At 47.7% G+C, this 17,148-nt stretch overlaps 1 protein-coding gene across 1 annotated transcript in view; it reads right to left on the bottom strand.

The window, feature by feature from the left end:
- Nucleotides 1-17,148, bottom strand: part of LOC125518142 (F-box protein At1g52495-like) — a 31,586-nt gene that overhangs the window by 1,274 nt on the left and 13,164 nt on the right. The gene's annotated exons all lie outside the window — the stretch shown is intronic.

A 17,148-nucleotide genomic window follows, 5' to 3' on the forward strand; every position in this document is an offset into this window, starting at 1 on the left:
AAACTGCCGGGGCGATGTATGTAGTGTCATTGGTCCGGTTGCTTCGCCTTCTCATGTACTCCTGTCGACCAATTTTTTCATCGAGGGGCTCCGAAATTCTAAATTTGTCATTGTGGCTGAGTGGTATCCTTCCGAACGTGACTGATTTGGGAACAATGATGTTGGCACGGCGGTCCCAAATTCTGTGTAGACGTTGGCTTTTATTGCTCAGTTAGAGTATTCCTTGCCTCGCGAAATATGCATCTGTACGTTCGTTGGTAGGATCGTGCTCGAGCTCCAAAAATGGCATGACTTCGGTTTTTTGCCGTGTACACGGAATGGGCGCGACGTTTCTTGAGGCTCCATGAGAGGCGACTTGGTCCGGGTTATCCCTGATACCGTGGTCTATGACCGTTGTGCCCCATTCACGGCGGCTTTCGCTGGGAACAAGGCGACCTATCCATGCGCTGAGTTGCCGCTTGTGAGATTCCATCGCTACGTTTCCTCGTTGGGCCGCCTCTGGGTTCTGCACTTGAGTTGCTGTTTTTGTGGCAAACCGTTTTCGCTGTTCCGCCGTGCGTGCTGGAGTACTGCTCACGCGTCGTGTTCTACTTCTCTTGATGGAATCCGGCTTGACCGAGGTATCTTGGACCTCGTGACCGGAGGCGGAGCCCTTTCTCCGTCTTCTTTGTGTTGTTTGTATTGGCTCGGCATGGTTTTCTCGATAGCTCGTCAGCACTGCCGCGGCCGTCACCAAGAACGCGCCTTTCGGCCATTGGTTGTCTTGATGAATCTGTAAGAACAAGGCTGAGAGAGGATGGGGGGGGGATACGTCAAGCGACGGTGATGGTTGTTAGTGATCGGCCGTGTCACATGAAGTTGCAGGCTGCCTTATATAGGCTCGAGTGAGACGCGCCGTGTAGTCGTCGTTCAAGTTTGGCCGTTGTGTGAACGCGTTTGCTCGTGCGCTCGAGCGGACGAGCGCAGGTTCTGTTCCTGCGTCTTTTTTCACTGCGCAGCGCGTGTGAGGATAAGCTTTCTCATATGGCGCAGAACTTTTGTTCTCGTTGTCCGGACGCTTGGCGCGCGTAGCTTTGCTTTATTTTCTCTCGGGCCGCCGGGAATCAAGATTTTGCGATGTCGACGAATCTTATGCAAGGCGCACGTGAGATAGGTTACGCTGTGTCTCGCTTGCGCACAAGGCTCAGTCCTGTCGCTCTTTTTTCGCTCTTGGGAATGTTGTCCTAAAAAAAAATCACAAAATAGAAACTGGGTGAGGGGGTCTGTGCCCGGCGAGCCTGCCCCTCATGCGCGCCATTATGTCTCCTTGCTTGGGGTCGCTTGCACTTATGTTTCGGCCCAGGCCGGCGTTAGAATACTGGCTTCCGCTCGGAGGGCGCCTCGTGTGGCGGACCTGACGAATTTTCTCTCTTTGTTGGAAAGGCGCCGCGTCTTCAATATAAAAAAACACGCCTGGGAAGGCTATTCTCGTTTTGCTGAGGGGGCCTTTTTCATATTGCGTTTACAGTTTTTTTTTTTGGACTTTGGCCCTGAATGCCTATTGCGCAGGACGCGAGGGTCGCCTAATAGTATCTCTTTATGTTTTTGTGTTATTTTTTACGGATAAACCTGTCCATAATGTTCCTCTACCATGGCTTTCAAGTGCTCATGCGTAGAAATTAACGCAACTGTCTCAATGACGGTTGAGGGATTCCACTTTCGCCTTACGAATAATCATGAGCATAGTCGACTTATGATAGCTCGTCTATGATTTCGATTTCTATGGATCTGATTTGCTCACTTGCTCTAGAGCATACACGGTCTTATTGTATCGGCTATTTGAAAGTGTCTTATTATGGTCATTTTTATAATAGCATTTTATTAATTAAGCACGCCCCAACCTTTATTACTGTACTGCCTAGTAAATGCTCATTCCATTTTTGCTTCACTGCGACTGGCGGTGACGAGGCCGTGTGAAACTCTAATATTTAATGCCATCTTCCCCCTCCTCAGTGATGGATGTTCACACTTCTTGTAACTATTTACACATAGCGACCTATACTTATATTTGTCGACGCCTTTCTCGTTGGTTACCGAATGACGTTTAGGGCTGTTATTGTTGGGGACGTAGTTAATTCGAAACTTTCCGCACACGCCGATATTGGTGAATGTTTTTACATAAAAGCTCGGATTGAGGGGTCGATTGATGTCGCTCGTTCCACGTACCAACGCAGACCGGACACTGCTTAGGTTAAGCTGAACAACATGTTTATCTCGAGAAGTAGTCTCTGTACTGTTTTCCCTTTTTCCGACTACCGATCCATTTGGCCCGTTACTTCTTGTTCCATACCGGTTCTTTTGAGAACGATATAGTCATCAATCATGATTGTTTTGAGATCTCTCCGGGGCTACCGACTCCGAAAGCTTCGGGGATGGATTGTTCCAGTCAGCACTACGGCTTTTTCTATCATACCGTTTAGGTGACGATTATTGATGTCAGTCTCTACTCATTCAGACGGCATCGCCTAAGTACGTTTGGGTACAGTACTTGATTATTGATCAGGTCGCGAAACTCTTATGGTTGAAGAGAGCACCGCACCCGGACTAAATGTCCTTTGATCTCTCGTAATGTCAATTGTGGTTCATAGACTGTGCCTGATCTCTGTATCTAACGGAGTCCATATGAGGGTTGTGCTAGAGTGTTATGCTGCCTATCTCCCTCAAATGGAAGGTGCCTTTCTACGGGGCGTCATTGCCAGTCCGGGAGCTAGCCCCCCCATTTTCCTATTCGAAAGTGAGGATTCAACAGGCTGAAGAAAGTCGAGAGAGAGAGTTCAAGTCGCGGCTCGCCTCTCCTGTCGTGTAATTTGACTAGGCCGGAGTTCGTTGCCGCATTTGACGGCATAAAAAATTCTTGGGAGGGCGCGCAGCCTTATCTATGGGCAGCCTTTCCACTATCCATTAAAGCCATCAGCGCCAAATATGTGCTCCGCGGACTTCGATGTGTCTAATTGTGCTTTCCTCCAAGGATAGACCTCTCCCCGGTAATCCAATTGTATACGGTAGATTTGTTATAAATCGTGTTCTTGCGCATTCTCCAACAAGGTATTCTTCGCGTGGATCATTCTTCAAGCATCGCGCTAATCCAATATATCAATCTTTTATGTCTCGACCATTATCGGACTCACCTGTATCCAATGTCTTCTTAGTTCAGATTACTAGATTTCCTGGGACTAATGATTTATTGTGCAGAAGGTGCATTGGATGGAACAATGTTTGCTATATGTAGTTTATTTCGTTGGATGGGCCGAACTTCCGGTTACTCCTCTTAATTTGCGATGCTGACACGAGATATTATCTTTTGTCGTCGATGAGACGACTTAGCCCTTGCGATGTACCTTTCGCGTATGGCCGACAATAACTGTGTTCTAATACTTAGGATCGAGTTATATGTCAATTGTCAAATTAGCGTGGAGCGTGATTGTCACCAATTGGTTCGCTATCCTTATTACGCGTCTTTCGTTTAGAATCGATCAGATTCGACGTTCATAGCGTAGAACAGGCACTACGATTTCTCGCTTTCGTTATACGGCTTTTACTTTGCCCTGAGTATTATATCGTTCTTGATACACTTTTGTTAGGATATACTAACCTCTAGTTTCTCTATTCGACAGTTACTGCTTTTTTAGAGTCTCTATCTCTTTTTCAATGCGTCAATACATCAATACCTGCAAACATATTATTGAGGATTGCTCAATGTCTCAGCAGCTTATTGTTATAGTTTGTCATGTAGCAGTGATGTCTTTGGCCGAAAAGAATACCATCTCGCCGACTATCGTGTTCGCATATTTTAAGGATGTTTCCTAAATCAATCGGCTTTAATATTGCGAATACGGGCTACCTGATATAGGCCATAGAGATGCTCTGTGATGCTCTTTTATATTGACACTCTCGTAGGTTGTGGTCGTTGTTCAATTTGAGTTTATTGTGTACTAGCAGCACAAAATTGTTGTCGATCAGTGGGGCACGCGGTGTTTGCTTGCAGTGTAAGTATATTTTCATTTGTCTCGATGTGCGTTCTGAAGTCAAATACGAGAATTATGTCCATTTGCTATTCGATACTTACCCCAGAGGGTGCTTTTTTTTGGAAGGAGTCGCTGCTATGATTATTTTGAATGATGTGTGCATCGTACAATTCTTTGTCTTCAATTAACTTGCATTAATGGATGTCGACCTTCGTTATGTCACAATTTCGAGTCTTTGTTCTTGGGTGTAAAGATGGTTTGATCATAACATTTCTGTGTTTACGCGTAGTCCTTCGCTGAATTGCAATTTCTAGTAGAACACCTTTCCGTTCTGTTGTTCAGATATGGTATTCAGGCGTGTATTCTAATGTTTCTCGGTTAATACTTTCTCATGAGCATGTGCTATTGTATCAGTCTTTATTTTTTTTTCAAGTAAATTTTTCATGGATTAACCTTTAATGATTTTCGGTATGACTCTAGCGCCATAATTCATTCGATTTTATCCCTTAACTTGCACTAGCTTTCGATAGATCTTAGATGTACACCGGTGTATGTTCCTACACCTGGAGTTTGGTGCGTGATCATTGTTTTGCTCGTGGAAGAGGCTTGTAACGACGTCCTGCAAATCATTTACCGGCTCGTCTGTTGACCGCTATTTTTAATCTTGCGGGATCTTCTATGTTGAAATTTCCATCTCCACATGGGACTTATGATCCGATGGAATTGTATGGCTACTCGGTTGATGTGTTTGGATTCTCGTGCTCTCTGTGTTAAATCCTAGGATTCTGCCAAGGACACTATGATAATGCACTAGATTTGTCACTCTATTTATGATACTTTATTGTATTCTCGATGCTAAGAGATATGCACTCTTAGGAGCTCGGGATAGGATCTCCTTCTATGCAGACTCTTCTCTAGTCGCTGTTCTAAGCAGCTATGTATCTATCGATTTCTTATGTAGATGAGTCACTCCCTGCCTAGCTCACGCATGCTTTTGTTTAGAACAGCACCAAACTGACAGATCCCCGTTTAATGTAACCGTATCGGTTTCGTATTTTTAGATCTGTTATCGGTTGTAGTTCAAAGTGGTGAATGTAATTGATGGCTGCATCTAGAGTCTGTACCAATATCAGGTGCTTCATTGGTCTCGTCATTAGATTGATATCTCTAGTCTCTTTTTCTCAGTTATTTCGGAGTTGCTTCCGAAGTTATAGTCCTCTGTTCTATTGATCCACTCCTGGGTAGAATTATTATCCAGTAACTCATTTTCTCAATTTGCCTTATAGCAAGGCACACATCAGGTCTGGTACACAGCTTGCATACATGATAGAGCCTATGGCTGAAGCATAGGGAATCTTTCATTTTTCTCTCTATCTTCTAACAGTGGTCGGGCAATTGAGTCTTACTTCAACTAACACCTTGTAACACAGGCAAGATCCCTTTCTTTGCTTGATCCATTTTGAACTTCTTCAAAACTTTGTCAAGGTATGTGCTTTGTGAAAGTCCAATTAAGCGTCTTGATCTATCTCTATAGATCTTTGATGCCCAATATATAAGCAGCTTCACCGAGGTCTTTCATTGAAAATCTTATTCAAGTATCCTTTTATGCTATCAGAATATATTCATTTCAGTATCATTTCCGACAATATGTCATCCACATATAATATCAAATGCTACAGAGCTCCCACTCACTTTCTTGTAAATACAGGCTTCTCCAAAAGTCTGTATAAAACCATATGCTTTGATCACACTATCAAAGCGTATATTCCAACTCCGAGAGCTTGCACCAGTCCATTAATGGATCGCTGGAGCTTGCGCACTTTGTTAGAACCCTTTTGGATCGACCAAACCTTCTGGTTGCATCATATACAACTCTTCTTTAAGATATCCATTAAGGAATGCAGTTTTGACATCCATCTTGCCAAATTTCATATCATAAAATGCGGCAATTGCTAACATGATTCAGGACGGTTATCGCTACGGGAGAGATAGTCTACAATAAGATAAATCACTTGCGGAAGATTCGTCATCGCTACGGTTGGTGACATCATTGTGGCCAGTTGTTTTCTCTAGTCAACACATATGATACTTGTCGAACCTTTTTGTGTGATAAGTCAGTATTTCGTCGACAAATGGTGCATTTCCGTGTGGAATTCCTTGGCTTTCAGCCATTGATCTCTTTGTCGCCTTGAGTGCCTGTTTTGTTTTAGAGATTTATATTTTCTCTCAATTTGGCCCTGACGGGATGCAATCGGCAATTTAAGGCAATGGGTCAATATCTGTTCTGTTGCTTTAAGGTCTTCAAATTGTTGCTGCCTTAGTGGCTAGAGTTCAATGGATCCCATCTATTTCATGTTGCCATTTTGCGGAATCTGGGCTCACCATCGCTTCTTCATAGTTCGTGTTTCATCATGATCTAGTCAGCATGATTTCCAGAACAGGATTACCGTACCACTCTGGTGCGGATCTCGTCTGGTTGATCTACGAGGTTCAGTAGTATCTTGTCCTGAAGTTTCATGATCATTATCATTAGCTTCCTCACTAATTGGTGTAGGTGTCACAGAAACAGGTTTCTGTGATGTACTACTTTCCAATAAGGGAGCGTACAATTACCTCATCAAGTTCTACTTTCCTCCCACTCATTCTTTCGAGAGAAACTCCTTCTCTAGAAGGATCCTTCTTAGCAACGAATGTCTTGCCTTCGATCTGTGATAGAAGGTGTACCAACTCTCCTTTGGGTATCCTATGAAGACACATTTCTCCGATTTGGGTTCGAGCTTATCAGGTTGAAGCTTTTTCACATAAGCATCGCAGCCCCAAACTTTAGAAACGACAACTTTGGTTTCTTGCCAAACCATAGTTCATAAGGCGTCGTCTCAACGGATTTTGATGATGCCCTATTTAACGTGAATGCGGCCGTCTCTAAAGCATAACCCCAAAACGATAGCGGTAAATCAGTAAGAGACATCATAGATCGCACCATATCTAGTAAAGTACGATTACGACGTTCGGACACACCATTACGCTGTGGTGTTCGGGTGGCGTGAGTTGCGAAACTATTCCACATTGTTTCAAATGTACACCAAACTCGTAACTCAAATATTCTCCTCCACGATCAGATCGTAGAAACTTTATTTTCTTGTTACGATGATTTTCAACTTCACTCTGAAATTCTTTGAACTTTTCAAATGTTTCAGACTTGTGTTTCATTAAGTAGATATACCCATATCTGCTTAAGTCATCTGTGAAGGTGAGAAAATAACGATATCCGCCACGAGCCTCAATATTCATCGGACCACATACATCGGTATGTATGATTTCCAACAAATCTGTTGCTCTCTCCATAGTACCGGAGAACGGTGTTTTAGTCATCTTGCCCATGAGGCACGGTTCGCAAGTACCAAGTGATTCATAATCAAGTGGTTCCAAAAGTCCATCAGTATGGAGTTTCTTCATGCGCTTTACACCAATATGACCTAAACGGCAGTGCCACAAATAAGTTGCACTATCATTATCAACTCTGCATCTTTTGGCTTCAACATTATGAATATGTGTATACTATCGAGATTCAAATAGACCACTCTTCAAGGGTGCATGACCATAAAAGATATTACTCATATAAATAGAACAACCATTATTCTCTGATTTAAATGAATAACCGTCTCGCATTAAACAAGATCCAGATATAATGTTCATGCTCAACGCTGGCACCAAATAACAATTATTTAGGTCTAATATTAATCCCGAAGGTAGATGTAGAGGTAGCGTGCCGACCGCGATCACATCGACTTTGGAACCGTTTCCCACGCGCATCGTCACCTCGTCCTTTGCTAGTGTCCGCTTATTCCGTAGTCCCTGTTTCGAGTTGCAAATATTAGCAACAGAACCAGTATCAAATACCCAGGTGCTACTGCGAGCTCTAGTAAGGTACACATCAATAACATGTATATCACATATACCTTTGTTCACCTTGCCATCCTTCTTATCCGCCAAATACTTGGGGCAGTTCCGCTTCCAGTGACCAGTCTGCTTGCAGTAGAAGCACTCAGTTTCAGGCTTAGGTCCAGACTTGGGTTTCTTCTCCTGAGCAGCAACTTGCTTGCTGTTCTTCTTGAAGTTACCCTTCTTCTTCCCTTTGCCCTTTTTCTTGAAACTGGTGGTCTTGTTAACCATCAACACTTGATGCTCCTTCTTGATTTCTACCTCCGCTGCTTTCAGCATTGCGAAGAGCTCGGGAATAGTCTTATTCATCCCTTGCAAATTATAGTTCATCACGAAGCTCTTGTAGCTTGTTGGCAGTGATTGGAGAATTCTGTCAATGACGCAATCATCTAGAAGATTAACTCACAATTGAATCAAGTGATTATTATACCCAGACATTTTGAGTATATGCTCACTGACAGAACTGTTCTCCTCCATCTTGCAGCTATAGAACTTATTGGAGACTTCATATCTCTCAATCCGGGCATTTGCTTGAAATATTAACTTCAACTCCTGGAACATCTCATATGCTCCATGACGTTCAAAACGTCGTTGAAGTCCCGATTCTAAGCCGTAAAGCATGGCACACTGAACTATCGAGTAGTCATCAGCTTTGCTCTGCCAGACGTTCATAACATCTGGTGTTGCTCCAGCAGCAGGCCTGGCACCCAGCGGTGCTTCCAGGACGTAATTCTTCTGAGCAGCAATGAGGATAATCCTCAAGTTACGGACCCAGTCCGTGTAATTGCTACCATCATCTTTCAACTTTGCTTTCTCAAGGAACGCATTAAAATTCAACGGAACAACAGCACGAGCCATCTATCTGCAATCAACATAAACAAGCAAGATACTATCAGGTACTAAGTTCATGATAAGTTTAAGTTCAGTTAATCAAATTATTTAAGAACTCCCACTTAGATGGACATCCCTCTAATCCTCTAAGTGATCACGTGATCCAAATCAACTAAACCATAACCGATCATCACGTGAGATGGAGTAGTTTTCAATGGTGAACATCGTTATGTTGATCATATCTACTATATGATTCACGCTCGACCTTTCGGTCTCTGTGTTCCGAGGCCATATCTGCATATGCTAGGCTCGTCAAGTTTAACCTGAGTATTCTGCGTGTGCAAAACTGGCTTGCACCCGTTGTAGATGGACGTAGAGCTTATCACACCCGATCATCACGTGGTGTCTGGGCACGACGAACTTTGGCAACGGTGCATACTCAGGGAGAACACTTCTTGATAATTTAGTGAGAGATCATCTTATAATGCTACCGTCAATCAAAGCAAGATAAGATGCATAAAAAGATAAACATCACATGCAATCAATATAAGTGATATGATATGGCCATCATCATCTTGTGCTTGTGATCTCCATCTCCGAAGCACCGTCATGATCACCATTGTCACCGGCGCGACACCTTGATCTCCATCGTAGCATCGTTGTCGTCTCGCCAATCTTATGCTTCTACGACTATCGCTACCGCTTAGTGATAAAGTAAAGCATTACATCGCGATTGCATTGCATACAATAAAGCGACAACCATATGGCTCCTGCCAGTTGCCGATAACTCGGTTACAAAACATGGTCATCTCATACAATAAAATTCAGCATCATGCCTTGACCATATCACATCACAACATGCCCTGCAAAAACAAGTTAGACGTCCTCTACTTTGTTGTTGCAAGTTTTACGTGGCTGCTACGGGCTTAAGCAAGAACCAATCTCACCTACGCATCAAAACCACAACGATAGTTCGTCAAATAGACTCCGTTTTAACCTTCACAAGGACCGGGCGTAGCCACACTTGGTTCAACTAAAGTTGGAGAGACAGTCGCCCGCAAGCCACCTGTGTGCAAAGCACATCGGGGGAACCGGTCTCGCGTAAGCGTACGCGTAAGGTTGGTCCGGGTCGTCTCATCCAACAATACCGCCGAACCAAAGTATGACATGCTGGTAGGCAGTATGACTTATATCGCCCACAACTCACTTGTGTTCTACTCGTGCATATAACATCAACATATAAAACCTAGGCTCGTATGCCACTGTTGGGGAACGTAGTAATTTCAAAAAATTTCTACGCACACGCAAGATCATGGTGATGCATAGCAACGAGAGGGGAGAGTGTAGCCTACGTACCAACGCAGACCGACTGCGGAAGCGATCACACAACATAGAGGAAGTAGTCGTACGTCTTCTTCCCGATCCGACCGATCCAAGCACCGTTACTCCGGCACCTCCGAGTTCTTAGCACACGTACAGCTCGATGACGATCCCCGGGCTCTGATCCAGCAAAGCTTCGGGGAGGAGTTCCGTCAGCACGACGGCGTGGTGACGATCTTGATGTTCTACCAACGCAGGGCTTCGCCTAAGCACTACAACGATATGATCGAGGTGGAATATGGTGGCAGGGGGCACCGCACACGGCTAAGGAACGATCTCAATGATCAACTTGTGTGTCTAGAGGTGCCCCTGCCTCCGTATATAAAGGAGCCAAGGGGGAGGGGTGCGGCCAGCCCTATGGAGGCGCAGGAGGAGTCCTACTCCAACCAGGAGTAGGACTCCCCCCCCCCCAATCCTATTCCAAATAGGATTCCCAAGGGGGAAAGAGAGAGAGAGAGGTGGCCGGCCACCTCTCCTAGTCCTAATAGGACTAGGGGAGGGGGGAGGCGCGCAGCTCACTATGGGCAGCCCCTTTCACCTTTCCACTAAAGCCCAATAAGGCCCATATGGCTCCCGGGGGGTTCCGGTAACCTCCCGGTAATCCGGTAAAATCCCGATTTCACTCGGAACACTTCCGATATCCAAACATAGGCTTCCAATATATCAATATTTATGTCTCGACCATTTCGAGACTCCTCGTCATGTCCGTGATCACATCCGGGACTCCAAACTATCTTCGGTACATCAAAACACATAAACTCATAATACCGGTCATCGCCGAACGTTAAGCGTGCGGACCCTACGGTTCGAGAACAATGTAGACATGACCGAGACTCATCTCCAGTCAATAACCAATAGCGGGACCTGGATGCCCATATTGGCTCCTACATATTCTACGAAGATCTTTATCGGTCAGACCGCATAACAACATACGTTGTTCCCTTTGTCATCGGTATGTTACTTGCCCGAGATTCGATCGTCGGTATCCAATACCTAGTTCAATCTCGTTACTGGCAAGTCTCTTTACTCGTTCCGTAATACATCATCCTGCAACTAACTCATTAGTTGCAATGCTTGCAAGGCTTATGTGATGTGCATTACCGAGAGGGCCCAAAGATACCTCTCCGACAATCGGAGTAACAAATCCTAATCTCGAAATACGCCAACCCAACATCTACCATTGGAGACACCTGTAGAGCTCCTTTATAATCACCCAGTTACGTTGTGACGTTTGGTAGCACACAAAGTGTTCCTCCGGCAAACGGGAGCTGCATAATCTCATAGTCGTTAGGAACATGTATAAGTCATGAAGAAAGCAATAGCAACATACTAAACGATCGGGTGCTAAGCTAATGGAATGGGTCATGTCAATCAGATCATTCAACTAATGATGTGACCTCGTTAATCAAATAACAACTCTTTGTTCATGGTTAGGAAACATAACCATCTTTGATTAACGAGCTAGTCAAGTAGAGGCATACTAGTGACACTCTGTTTGTCTATGTATTCACACATGTATTATGTTTCCGGTTAATACAATTCTAGCATGAATAATAAACATTTATCATGATATAAGGAAATAAATAATAACTTTATTATTGCCTCTAGGGCATATTTCCTTCAGTTATTTCCTCCGAGAAGGTCCTGAACTCGTAATCCTCGTGTGCTTACAACTCCTCCATAGCTAAGATCTAGCCTCTCCATACACACACCCCTACATCACTGTCAGAGTTAGAACCACGACAGTTGGCGCCCACCGTGGGGCATGGCGTCTATCGAGCCATGATGCAGATGGTTATTTCTTCTACCACCAGCGGAACATCTGTTCCGGCTGGTGCCCTCTATTTGGTTTGATCCAGTGGCGGAGCCAGAACTTTTGTGAAGCCTGGGTGAATTTGAGCAGAGTGTCTAAGCTAGAAATCAAAATCGGGTGTTCGGATACGCAATATATAAAACAACATCAAAGTTTCAAACCACAAATCCATATTAATGATGTAGTGAAAATATAACCATAGAAATCAAACAAATGTAATTTTAAAGTAAAATAATATAATATGTACTCCCTCCATTTCAAAATAAGTTTTACTGATTTTGTACTAAATTAGAACAAATTTTGAACTAAATCAGTGACACTTATTTTGGAACGGAAGAAGTATTTATTTGGTTTCATAGGGCAAAATGAAGTTGAGACTTGAAAACATTAAGTTATAAACCAGGGCTGCAACCAAACTCATCATATTGCCGGCGGAAATATAACTAAACAAATTACCATTCAAAAATCCTAAAAGACACTAGAAGATAAAAAGAATGACTTGTAATTCACATATTGTTATTTGCGAATATATTCAAAATAGAGAGCTTGCAACCATCTCACAAGGCAATATGAGATGGTGGTTGTGGCTCTATTTATGTTTTCGATTGCATACCACTCACATTTTCACTGCCAAGAACCTCCATATCTCTCAAATTTAATAATTTGAAATTTGAAATTAACAACAACTATCTAAAACAAATCCCTAAACAAAGGATTAAGCTCATAAAAGTGGTAATCATCCCTAATGGCCAATTCCCCTCGCCGTGACCTCAAAATAAGTCTACTAATCTCACATAATTACGAAGACGGGGACAAGCAGCCGCTGATGCAAACCGTTCCTCGGAATCACGCTTGGATGCTCTCCGGCTCCGTCCCCGCCGCCGGCGGCTCGCCCAGGCCAGCCTACGCTCGCTGACGACCTGTCTCTGTCTCTAATCGATCGAGGATGCCGCCGTTTCGAACAGAAGCTAAACGAACGAACGCCCCTCAAAGAAAAAGAAAAGAAGCTAAACGGACGAGGGGTCGCAGGGAGGTGGAGCGATCGACTGATCGTTGCCTTCTCGTTTCGAGTAAAAAAACAATCGAACCGAACAAGTAGGCCTGTCTCACGTGGGTACTAGTGGCCCATCCGTCAGTGTTTAATTAAATAGTAATTAATTAGTACTGTTGAATAGAGAGGAAATGGAAGCCCATTGGCCCAGCTGCTCGCTGCCCGGGTAAACCACCCTGCGAGGAGTATTTTCCCTGTTTTGATAGAGCCATCGTAGCATGTAGCACAGCTCGCGAGCCCGGGCAACTGCCCAAGCTAGCTGGGCGGTGGCTCCGCCACTGGTTTGATCTTCATCTTCTAACACATTTTCTATACTGTTCATCTGCACAACGAGCAAAGCATCGCAAGCAAAAGGAAAACGTACATCCATCCAAGCACGTACAAGGAGAACTATCAGCCTTCAGGTTGGCTGGCCTCCCATCCGCATGAGCTGATCACTTGAATTGGCGCGAAAGCAAGAAACCGACTGCGCCTTCACGGACGACCACCGGCGCCATCCGCCACGTCGTCACCTTCGACCTTGTCACAGCCGCGTGCGGTCGTCGTCGTCTCCAACCTCAGCACAGCTGACTGCGCCTCCACGGACGACCTCCGGCGCCATCCACCCCGTCGTCGTCCCCGACCTCGGCACCGCCGACTGCGCCTCCGCGCGCAGCCACTAGCGGCGTCCGCGTCATCATCGTCTCCAACCCAGTCGCTGAGCCACACACACTTCCGTCGTCGCCGTTCACCTCGCCGTCGACTCCGGCCTCGTGTTCTCGGCTGCTCGCCGGGAACCTCCGCGGTGGCAGTGCGGGCAGGCAGCGCTCCTGCCTCCGGTGCCAGTCGTCTGCGACGGTCTCGGTGGTGGAGGCGCGCTGCGGCGGCCTCGGCCGTTGCCTGCCTCCGGTGCCAGTCGTCTGCGACGGTCTCGGTGGTGGAGGCGCGCTGCGGCGGCCTCGGCCGTTGCCTGCCTCCGGTGCCAGTCGTCTGCGACGGTCTCGGTGGTGGAGGCGCGCTGCGGCGGCCTCGGCCGTTGCCTGCCTCCGGTGCCAGTCGTCTGCGACGGTCTCGGTGGTGGAGGCGCGCTGCGGCGGCCTCGGCCGTTGCCTGCCTCCGGTGCCAGTCGTCTGCGACGGTCTCGGTGGTGGAGGCGCGCTGCGGCGGCCTCGGCCGTTGCCTGCCTCCGGTGCCAGTCGTCTGCGACGGTCTCGATGGTGGAGGCGCGCTGCGGCAGCGACGGCCGTTCGGGATTGAGGCAATAAATGGCTGGTAAGTGCTTGCATAACGTGGGCCACCTAATCAAGCATTAACTGCATGCAGGGAAAACGAAATCAGAAGGACATTTCCGGATCTCCCACACGTACGCGGCTTCACCGGCAATCATTAAATGCACGCCTATAAACGTCGGTCTCATAATTCCGCCAAGGATTGACCGCTTCGTTAAGGTAATCGCCTTATTAACCGGCCAATTGATGGAGATTATTAATCGCCTTATTAACCGCCAAGGATATCTAATTTCTTCCAACAACCCACCGATTCCGCACCAGTAAATTCATGCATGCATGCATGTATAACCGTTCGGCCTTCAACTTCGCGGCCGTACTTGCAATTAACTTGCAGGGTCACCCGATGGATTTTTCAGTCGGTATAAAGCCACTCAAACACAGACTCAAGTTCACTCGGCCTCGAACCCGAATTCACTCGAACGGATTGCTCGTCCAGTACCTGAGCGCAAGCCAGAGGACAAGGCGCGTCATCACTCCGCGGGACATGTTTATATCGCTTGAACGCGCCGTGCATCAACACTCCATGCGACACGCCCCGTGCGTTGCGACTCGGCGGGACATGTTTACATCACTCGGACGCCCCGCGCGTCGCCACTTAGCGGAACGCGTCTAAATCACTCGAACGCCCCGCTCGTCGCCACTCCACGGGACGCGTCTACTTCACTCCGACGCCCCGCGTGCCTCGCCACTCAGCGGGACGCATCTACTCCATTCGTCACTCGGTTGGTCACCTCATAACCATTCGACCGCCCCGCGCGTCGCCATCGGTTAGTCACCTCATAACCATTCGGCCGCCCCGCGCGTCGCCGCCTCGCGCGTCGCCATCGGTTAGCCACCTCATAACCATTCGGCCGCCCCGCGCGTCGCCGCCCCGCGCGTCGCCATCGGTTAGTCACCTCATAACCATTCGGCCGCCCCGCGCGTCGCCATCGGTTGGTCACCTCATAACCATTCGACCGCCCCGCGCGTCGCCATCGGTTGGTCACCTCATAACCATTCGACCGCCCCGTGCGTCGCCATCGCCAAAATCCCCCAGTGGGTGACTTAGCGGCGAATCTGTTTCGCCTAAGTTCAAAAATCCTACCGAGTGGAGAGCAAACCTCCCACTCGGGGGGCTTAGCTGCGGTCCAGTACTCGCCTAAGTTTGAAAAAACCCTACCGAGTGGAGAGCAAACCTCATAACCATTCGGCCGCCCCGCGCGTCGCCATCGGTTGGTCACCTCATAACCATTCGGCCGCCCCGCGCGTCGCCATCGGTTGATCACCTCATAACCATTCGGCCGCCCCGCGCGTCGCCATCGGTTGGTAACCTCATCACCACTCGGCCGCCACGCGCGTGGCCATCGGTTGGTCACCTCATAACAATTCGGCCGCCCCGCGCGTCGCCATCGGTTGGTAACCTCACCACCACTCGGCCGCCCCGCGCGTCGCCAATCGGTTGATAACCTTATAACCACTCGGCCGCCCCGCGCGTCGCCATCGGTTGGTCACCTCATCACCACTCGGGCGCCCCGTGCGTCGCCATCGCCAAAATCACCCACTGGGTGTAACACCCAGTGGGTGTACAGATACAAAGATCTTCAGAAAAGAGATTCTTCAAACAGCATATCATAACAGACCAAGTGTTGAGTCGACTGACCTGGACGTTGCTCTGAAGAGCCGAGCTTGCGTCATAAGCTGCTTGGCTGGCCTCCCGAGCCACCTTCACTTGCTCCATTATGATCCCCGCCTGGCGTATAGCCTCTTTTGCGGCAGCCGCTTGGTCCTCAGGGATGGGGTACGCGGCAAAAAGCGAAGGCGGATCCGCAGTCGACGTCGAAGGCCGCACACTCGTCAGAGGAATGGCGAAAGTCACAGAAGCCCGAGTGGTCTCACCACCATCCCGAGCTACGGCCTCAGACGCCGGAGCAGATTGGGGGGTCTTGTCAGCCGACGCCCTCTTGTTCCTCCTCACTCTCAGCGGTTCGTTGTCGTCGTCATCCGGAAGGTCGATAACATGAGGAGGGGATACATGGAAAACATTCAATCGACCAGAGTTGCAATAAATGTTCAGTCGACTCAAAGCGGAACGTCAGTGATCGTACCAGGGTTGGAGGTAACAGCATCCTCCATCTCTTGGTTGTCGTCCTTGGCGGAGATCTCAGAAGTAGCAGCGCTGCAAATCTCGAAAGTCAGTCAGTTGGCTCAATGAATCGACCAAGGATTTGTCCACGGTCGACGAAGGAAAGCAAGTTTTATTATTACCCGGAAATGGTAGGGACAGCCATCTTCATCTTGGGCAGAGCCTTGGGCGGCATGGACGGCGTCGCGCGTGGGTACTTGGGAGCCTTTCCAGTCGGCGTAGGAGAAGAGGTCCGAGGGAGTTTCGACGACTGCCCAACAGGAGCAGTCGCCTTACCACGTTCCCGCGCTGGATCGTGTGTGAGCTTGGATCGCCTCTCCGGGCGGGGGGGGGGGGGGGGGGGGGGGGGGGGGGGGGGGGGGGGGGGGTTCAACCTCCTCCTCCTCCTCTTCGCTGGAGTCGACGTCGTCGCCTCCCTCTCCTTCGCCGTCGGACTCCCACTCGCCTTGATCGTCTCCGCTCTCACCTCCGCTCGCCTCCCCTTCCTCAGTTGGCTCCTGTGCCCCGTTGGGCGTCGAGTACATCTCAGTAGTCGCCTGAAAAACAACAGACAAGACAAAAGTCAATCGACCAACTCAAAGAAGACCAATGAAGAAAACAAGATCTCAGTCGGGAGCATAAAGACATACATGGTCCACTCATACGAGTTGTCGAGTGGAATTACCCTCCTGGCTCCTCGGGGGTTGTCCTTGTTCCCTGTGATGCTCGACAACCACCCCTCCAGCATCTCATCGGTG

The sequence above is a fragment of the Triticum urartu genome, chromosome 7 (assembly GCF_003073215.2).
Source record: "Triticum urartu cultivar G1812 chromosome 7, Tu2.1, whole genome shotgun sequence".
NCBI lineage: Eukaryota > Viridiplantae > Streptophyta > Magnoliopsida > Poales > Poaceae > Triticum > Triticum urartu.